Genomic DNA, 9192 nt, shown 5'->3' with positions numbered 1-9192 from the left:
GGAATAGTAGAGAGAAATGAGACCCCGAGAGACAAAATTTTGTGTTTGTGTGAGAGAAAGAGATTCCACATGGAGAATCATAGTTAGAGACACATAGCAGGGAGCGAGATATACTTAGAGAGAGGTAGAGTGATGAAGGTCGAGGGAGAGAGTACCATCAGTGTGTTACGAAGATAAAAGATCAGTGTCGACATACATGTAGCACGAGAGATACCTGAGAGACGATGAACGCATATAGGTCCAGAGAGATAGTCCTATATAAGCATGTGTGATAGCTATATGAGACGAATATATGGATTAAAGGGGATTCAAATATTTAAACTGGAGATCACGACATCGATAATATCATAACGCAAATTGGTGTATCAAACATGCATATTCATTTGAATTTGGGCACACATGTAATGTTATGTAGTTTATCAATATTGGTGATCCGTAGATTCTTTAATTAAAAACAATGCATGGTTTATATGCAATTAATGTCTAAACGGGATTACGCTATATGTTGCGTGTGTGAAACACATTATACATGTTTGAGAAGTAAAAAAACCCGCATGAAACACACATTAATTGGAGACAGTTAGCGAGGAATGCATACATTGGATTTCAACATAAAGTGGTTTCAAATATTTGAAAATCCAAATTGATGGATACAACCTTATGAATCTGAGATCATGCCATTTGTAAACCATATTTATGTATAAATGGTGTTGTGCTTTTGAAAGTATATATAAAAAAATGATGTATATAGAATTTAATTCCAATTGAAAATGGATCCCGCCCGAAAAAAATAGAATACAAATGGGATTCGAATTGAGTTGGCACGGTAAAACATGCACTCTTCAAAATTTGAACCAAGCAGGGAAAGTCGCAGTAGCTGCCCGAAACCAAAATCTGCGAGATGGAAATTACTACTGCCTATCCCTGCCATGCAAAGCCTATCTGCTGGATTTCTATAGGTTTCGATAGGGGTAGGTTTGTGATTTCACCCAAACGTGATGTAACCGCCTCTCACCCGGATTCATACACGGTGGGCGCCAAAACACAGTGTGTCCTCGGCCGAAATCGACTCCCTCCCCGATTCATATTCATACACGGTGGGCGCCAAAAACAAACTCTCGTCGGCAAATATTCGGTGTATGCGAGATTACCGACCTATCTCCAACAGACTAATATTGTTGTGATGTAGTGGAAATTTGAAACGGGGGCTAAGTTTGTAAATTTCTCCACATTTGAGACAAGCGCTCCCTGAATACATGGTTCCCCCTTCCTCTCTACCTCCCTTTTCCCCATTCGTACTCCGTGGGCGCCAAAACACCCTCTCCACCCCACCCTCCTCCATCCGCCGCCGTCCGCCAGCCCATTCACCGCCGTCCTCCTCCACCATGCCGGAGCTGATACCCCGACGCTGCTGTCCATTACAAGCGATCGACCTCTCCCATTGTCGGTGTACTAAAGTAGGGGTACCTTAGTATCCCGAACTTGTGCACGGGCAGTCGCAGCGTCCCGCGGCAAGGCTTGCCGGGTGTCCGCCAAGATCCTTCGCTATTCCTATTACTGCCATTCAAGAACAAAGTGCTTAACTGAGAAGACAAAGCCCCGGCAAGAGGAGCTTGCCGGGAAAGACGAGGCCCCGGCAAGAGGAGCTTGCGGGGAAGGCCAACCACGGCACTTCAAGAGACTTGCCGCAACGCACCGCACGCCCCGGCAAGACCCGGCGAGCGACAAGCTTGCGGGTGCGGCAAGACAGCGGCCGCGGCAAGGCGCTTGCCGAGGCGAAGCCACCACTCTGCGCCCACGCTCCAGCGCATCCGACGATGTGTCGCCGCATGATCGTTCCTGGTGCACGTGGCGAGTAGCTGTGCAGCCAAGCGGTTCGGAGTGGCAAGTGGAGATGACGAGAAGGCCATCGTGGCGATCGGTGGCGCCCCTAACGGCCGTTTCTTGCACTGTTTGGGCGACCGGACGGGCATTAAATGCCCTTGTCTCCTGAATTCAGAGTTAGGTAGGGGACACTGTTGATAGCGGTTGTACCAACCCCTCTTTTTACTTTTTTACCCCTCTCTGCGTTGCCACCTGTCAGTGACCCCTTTAGCCTATAAAAAGGAGGCCCATGTGCACGTAGAGGGGGTTCGACTCATTCGAGACTACAACATACCTACGCTCTTAAGCAAGAACAGAATAGAAACACAAAGCAGCAGTAGGAGTTTTATCTCTTCGGAGAGCTCCGAAGCTGGGTAAAATCCCTCGCGTGCCCAGTCTCGATCTGCTCTTCGTGCGCCCTCTGCTCCCTGCCGGACCGAGAAGGGGCCCTGCCTCATAGGTGCTCGTTTCCCACGACACTCATCCATGGCTTCGGACCGGGATCCTTGCATCCCGTCCTCTCGCTTCATTCCCGCCATCGTCCACCTTGTCGGTGCCGCTCCTACGACGGTCTTGTCCACCGCGCCCGCTACATCAACATCTTCATCGACATGCCACCGAAGAGGAAGGCTTCGGAGGTGGCTGCTCCGTCCACGTCGATCCCGCCGCCGCCGGAGCTAACGGGCGGTGGGGTAGACGCCGGCGGAGGAACGGGCGTCGACGGGGGGACTCACATTGTCACCAGATCCAAGGACAAGGCCCCGCAAACTTCGGCGTCCGTACATGCGCCGCGCCCCTCTCAGGAGGCGCGGGATCGACAACGCCATGGCGCTCTTGGCACCGTGCTCGCGTTGGAACAAGGCCAAGCCGGCGGATCGCAGGACGCTCAAGGCCAGCATGCACATCAACACGTTGGCGCGAGCGCGGCATGGTCGCCTGGACGAGATGTTGCTCCTTCTAACACTGTTAGAAGTTTGAGCATATCCCGCTCCTCGCGTCGTTCGCCCCCACCGCCGAAAACTCCAGAAGAAGCGTTGGCTCGAGCCCAACTGCTACTAGACTACCCTCCAGCGCCGGACAAGATTGACGACTGGAGGATCACCATCCAGAGCCTCATCGGCTTCGCTAACGGCGACAAGCCCCGGCAACCAAGCACCTCAAAGCCGCGGCAAGACGCCCAGGCGCAAGCCGACAGCGACAAGACTGGCGGGGGTGCCACCACCATGCACTCCCCACCCCGAAGGCCAAGATCGCCGACTCGCCGGGCCAACCTCGACACCGACTCCACCGTGTCTTCGGACCCGCGAGCTCGCCGCGATCAACGCCAAGCTCTCCAAGAACGACGACAGGAGGACGCTCGTACTCACATCGAGCGTCGAAGAGAAGCGCGACGTCAGTCTGACCAGCGCGTTGCGCCCACTGTTGATATGCATGCGCCAGGGGAACCAGGTGACATGCCGTACGCGGTAGGTTGCCCTGCGTTCACTCATGAGCTGCGGCAGGTCCAGTGGCCTAGTACCAAGAACTTCAAGCCAGACGTGCTCGAGAAGTACGATGGCAGGATACATCCGTCAGAGTTCCTCAGCGTCTACACCATAGCGGTGCAGGCTGCCGGGGGGTGCGACGAGAAGATCCTCGCCAACTACTTCCCGCTGGTGCTCAAGCCCAACGTCAGATCTTGGCTCATGCACTTGCCGGACAACTCCATCTCTTCGTGGGCGGACCTGTGCCATCAGTTTGTCGGAGCCTTCACAGGCGGCCACAAACCCCATGGCCAGGAGAGCGATCTTCATCTGCTCGGCCAGAAAGAAGGAGAACCCCTGCGCAAGTACATTCAAAGATTCAGCCAAGTGCAGCGCAACATCCCAGACGTCCACCCTGCCGCGGTTATCAGCGCGTTCCATCAGAACGTGCGTAACCGCAGGATGAGGGAGGAGATGGCGATGTGCAAAATCAGAGATGTCAGCGAGCTATATGCTCTGGCCGACAAGTGTGCACGTGCTGAAGAGGGGAGGAAACTCCCCGGAGAGAACGCAGGAGCAGAAGGATCTGACAGCGAGGACGCCCCTCCGGCAAAGAAGAACCGGAGGCGTAATAACAGAAAGAGGAAGGCTAAGGATGTGCTAGTTGTCGAGCAGTCCGGCAACGGAGGCGGCACCGAGAAGGCCAAAGCTGGTGACTCCGGCGAGGCTGTGGTGGCCGCCGACAAGCAGGACGGCTCCGGCAAGCAGTATTGCAAGATCCACCGCACCAAGGGCCATGATCTCCAGGCCTGCAAGAAAGTTGAGCAGCTTGTCAAGCTGCAGAAAGCTGAATACGAGCGCCGCGACAAGGAGAAGGCCCAAGAAGGTGGAGGAGAATCCGGCAAGAAGCGTCCCGCCCGGGGAGGGCGCCGCGGCAAGGCCAAGCAGCGGCAAGGAGACAGGCCTCCCCGCGGCCACGACAAGGACGAAGACGAAGATGAAGATGATGAGATGGATGAGGATGAGACCGACGAGCAAGAGTTTCAGAAAGCAACAGAGGTTTTGTGCGTCGACGGTGGTGCTTCTCTGCATACCATGCATCGCCAACTCAAACAGTGGGTGTGGGAAGTAAATGCAGCAGAACCGTCCATTGAATCGGGCAAACCACTGAAGTGGTCCAGCACGCCCATCATCTTTGATGTTGAGGATCACCCTGACCACATAACCGCGGTCGGGTGCTTGCCGATGTTGGTTTTGCCAACCATCCGCAACCTCAAAGTCACAAAGATACTGGTTGACGGCGGGGCCGGCTTGAATCTGATCTCTTCCGTGGTGCTCAAGAAGCTTCAGATCCCCGACAGTGAGCTCGAAGAGACTGGTACTTTCCAAGGAATCAATCCGGGAAGGAGCAAGCCGAAGGGGAAGATTACACTGCCGGTGACATTTGACAGCGAGCTGAACATTAGGACAGAGAAGGTCACCTTTGACGTTGCTGATTTCCCATTGCCCTACAATGGGATACTTGGCTGTCCAGCGCTCGCCAAGTTCATGGCAGCCTCTCATTATGCTTACAACATGCTCAAGATGCCCGGTCCGATAAGTGTCATTTCTGTCCCTGGCGACAAGAAAGATGCCCTTATCTGTACCGACAAGATCTACCGGGAAGCAGCAGCCGCAGCAGAACGCAAACCACTTGCCGCTGAAGCTCCCGGGGGGAAGAAGAAGACCAAGTCCGGCAAGCGTAGCTCTAATGCCCACTCCGGCAAGCGCACCTCTTCGGAGTGCTGCGCTACTGTTGAGGACGCACCATCGAGCTCCACCGGCAAGTGCAAGAAGGCGAAGACAGCTTCACCAGAGACCAAGAAAGTGGCCGCAAAGGAGGACGGCACTGGTGGTACCTTCACCATCAGTGCCACGCTTGACCCTAAATAGGAAAGCGCGCTCATTGCTTTCCTGTGGGCGAATGTCGATGTGTTTGCATGGCAACCATCTGACATTCCCGGTGTTCCCAGGAAAGTAATTGAGCACCACCTTGCCGTCTGTCCTCACGCGCGGCCTGTCAAGCAGAGAGTCAGGAAGCAAGCGGTGGAACGCCAAGAGTTCATTGCAGAAGAGATCAAGAAGTTGGAAGCAGCAGGCCTTGTCCGAGGAGTACTCCATCCAACGTGGTTAGCCAATCCTGTAGTCGTGCGCAAGGCGAACGGGAAGTGGAGGCTTTGTATTGACTTCACTGATGTTAATAAAGCTTGTCCCAAAGATCCATTTCCCTTGCCGCGCATTGACCAGATTGCTGACTCCACGGCAGGATGTGATCTGCTTTCATTTCTTGATGCATACTCAGGATATCATCAGATCTTCATGGCAGAAGAAGATGAAGAGAAAACCGCATTCATTACCCCATGTGGCACGTACTGCTTTGTACGGATGCCTTTCGGACTAAAGAATGCTGGTTCAACATTTGCAAGAGTATTCAGTCACGCTTTTGAGCCACAGTTGCACAGAAATGTAGAAGCTTACATGGATGATATAGTGGTCAAGAGCAAGGACAGAGAAACGTTGATCCAAGATTTGGACGAAACCTTCACAAATCTGCGCAAGATCAATCTCAAGTTGAACCCCGAGAAGTGCGTGTTTGGAGTTCCTTCCGGCAAGCTTCTCAGGTTCTTTGTATCCCAGAGGGGGATTGAAGCCAATCCCGACAAGATCAAGGCCATTGAGCAGATCGAAGCACCGAAGCGCGTCAAGGATGTGCGAAGGCTTGCCGGCTGCGTTGCTGCTCTCAGTAGGTTCATCTCTAAGTCTGCTGAGCGCGCCCTGCCATTTTTCAAAATTTTGTAAAAGGCGGGTCCAATGAAATGGACTCCGGAAGCGGAGGCTGCACTACAGGACTTGAAGAGATACCTATCCTCTACTCTAGTACTTGTTGCACCTAAGCCACAAGAGAAGTTGCTGCTATACCTAGCGACAACCAATCAAGTGGTTAGTGCTGCGTTTGTAGCGGAGAGGGAGGCGGATGATGAGCCAGCGGCCACGGCAAGCGAGTCCAGCGGCAAGCAGGGGGCTTCCCCGACAAGCTCTGGTCCCGACAAGGATGGGTCTGTGCAGCCACAAGGAGAGAAACAAAAGAAGATGGTGCAGCGCCCAGTTTATTTTGTCAGTTCCCTTCTGCAGGGGGCTAGATCAAGATACTCTGGGGTGCAGAAGTTCCTCTTCGGCCTTCTTATGGCCTCGAGGAAGCTGCGCCATTACTTTCAAGCACATGAGATCACAGTTGTCACTCGCTTTCCGTTAAAGAGGATATTGCAGAATCCAGAAGCAACAGGCAGGATCGTCGAGTGGGCACTGGAATTGTCAAGCTTTGGCCTCATGTTTGAAAGTACCTCAACTATCCAGAGCCGAGCATTGGAAGAATTCATAGCAGAATGGACGCCGACACCTGATGAAGAAACTCCAGAGACGAGCATCCCCGTCAAGGAGGCAAGCAAAGAATGGATCATGTACTTTGACGGTGCCTTCTCGCTGCAAGGCGCCGGTGCGGGTGTGTTACTCGTCGCACCCACTGATGAAGAAACTCCAGAGACGAGCATCCCCGTCAAGGAGGCAAGCAAAGAATGGATCATGTACTTTGACGGTGCCTTCTCGCTGCAAGGCGCCGGTGCGGGTGTGTTACTCGTCGCACCCACTAGAGAGCACCTCAAGTACGTGGTCCAGATGCACTTTCCCAAGGAGCAAGCAACAAACAATACTGCAGAGTATGAAGGCTTGCTTGCCGGACTCAGAATTGCTGCAGACCTTGGGATTAAGAAGCTCATTGTCAGGGGTGACTCGCAGCTTGTCGTCCGCCAAGTGAACAAGGATTATCAGAGTCTGTTGATGGAAGCTTACATTGATGAAGCGAGGAAGCTGGAAGAGAGTATTTTGACGGCCTGCAGATGGAACATGTTCCGAGAACTCAGAACGACATTGCAGATGGCCTGTCAAAATGCGCCGCACTCAAGTTGCCTGTGGAACCAGGGATTTTTGTGCTCAAGCTGACTCAACCATCTGTGACACCATCAACTGGACAGAGCAAGAAGAGGAAGTTGGTTACTGGCGACTACTTTCCGGCAGAGCTCCCCGAAGCCGCCGCCAAGAAGGTCCCCAAGATCAACACAAAGAGTGTTGAGGAGCAGTCTGCTCCGACAAGCCCTAGGGCTTGTTTCGTTGAAGCAAACGCTCCCGACAAGTTGTGTCCCAACACGCTTGCTGGGGAGCATCCCGCTCCGGCTGAAACTCAGATTCTTGCTGTGGAAGCAGATGTTCCCGCAGCAGCATTTGCGCCTTTAGTCCTTGTCGTTGAGCCACAAGCTCCGTCATGGGCACAGCAGATTGTCCATTTCCTCCAAACAGGAGAACTTCCCGAAGAGCAAGAAGAAGCGGAGAGAGTAGCCCGGCAATCAAGTATGTACCAGTTTGTCAATGACATACTGTACAGAAGAAGATTCAACGGAGTGAAATTGAAGTGCATTTCCCGGGAAGAAGGACAGGAGCTGTTGGCGGAGATACATGGAGGCATATGTGGTCACCACATTGGCGCAAGAGCACTTGCCGGCAAGGCCTTCCGGCAAGGTTTCTTTTGGCCGACAGCCCTCCAAGATGCAACCACGCAAGTAACCAAGTGTGAAGCATGCCAGTTCCACTCCAAGCAGATACATCAACCAGCTCAAGCTCTCCAAACAATCCCTTTATCCTGGCCATTCTCGGTCTGGGGGCTCGACATCCTCGGCCCCTTTCCCTGAGCTGTCGGGGGCTTTGAGTACTTGTACGTGGCAATCGACAAGTTCACAAAGTGGCCGGAGGTGGAAGCAGTGAGGAAGGTGATAGCACAGTCAGCAGTCAAGTTCTTCAGGTCAATTGTTTGCCGTTTCGGAGTCCCTAACAGGATCATTACCAACAATGGCACACAATTCACGAGCCGCACCTTCATGCAGTACGTCCAAGATCTTGGCGCCAAGATCTGCTTCGCTTCTGTTGCTCACCCGAGAAGCAACGGTCAAGCGGAGAGGGCGAACGCTGAAGTGCTGCACGGGCTCAAGACCAGAACTTTCGACAGGCTGCACAAGTGCGGAAGAAACTGGATCGAGGAGCTGCCGGTGGTTCTTTGGTCGATCAGGACGACGCCAAATCGAGCCACTGACCAGACACCTTTTGCTCTCGTCTACGGAGCAGAGGCAGTTCTCCCCACGGAACTCGTATACGGATCGCCTCGAGTGCTCGCTTATGATGAGCTTGAGCAAGAGCAGCTGCGGCAAGATGACGCGCTGCTCCTCGAGGAGGATCGTCTTCAGGCTGCTGTACGAGCTGCTCGCTACCAGCAAGCTTTGCGTCGCTACCATAGCCGCAAAGTTAATGCCAGAAGTTTCGAGGAAGGCGACCTTGTTCTTCGGCGTGTTCAATCCGCCAAGAATTCCAACAAGTTGACGCCGAAGTGGGAAGGCCCTTATCGGGTAAAACGAGTCACTAGGCCCGGCGCTGTCCGCCTTGAGACCGAAGACGGCTTTCCGGTGAGCAACTCCTGGAATATAGAGCATCTTCGTAAGTTTTACCCATAAGGCGCGGTTGTCGGGACCCTCCGTTCTGACAACCACCTTTTGTACAAGCCTTGCCGCTGTTGCATGTAACCCTTTGTACAAAACCGGGCGCAGATCCCGTGCATAAATAAAGATCATATGCTCAACACATGTTGTCAAATTTCATGCTTTCTTTCTTTTTTGCATGCATTATCTGACACTTTGTGCAGCAATTGCCCCTGGTAAGCAATAACGAGCCTTAAGGCTCCATATCTTTATTTTCTCTTCTTTCTTTTGCTCAAAAAGAAGGTTCCTTC

Source organism: Triticum aestivum, chromosome 2B, assembly GCF_018294505.1.
Source record: "Triticum aestivum cultivar Chinese Spring chromosome 2B, IWGSC CS RefSeq v2.1, whole genome shotgun sequence".
Classification (NCBI taxonomy): domain Eukaryota; kingdom Viridiplantae; phylum Streptophyta; class Magnoliopsida; order Poales; family Poaceae; genus Triticum; species Triticum aestivum.
The sequence above is the reverse complement of the archived record's forward strand: the minus strand, read 5'-3'. Positions refer to the sequence as shown.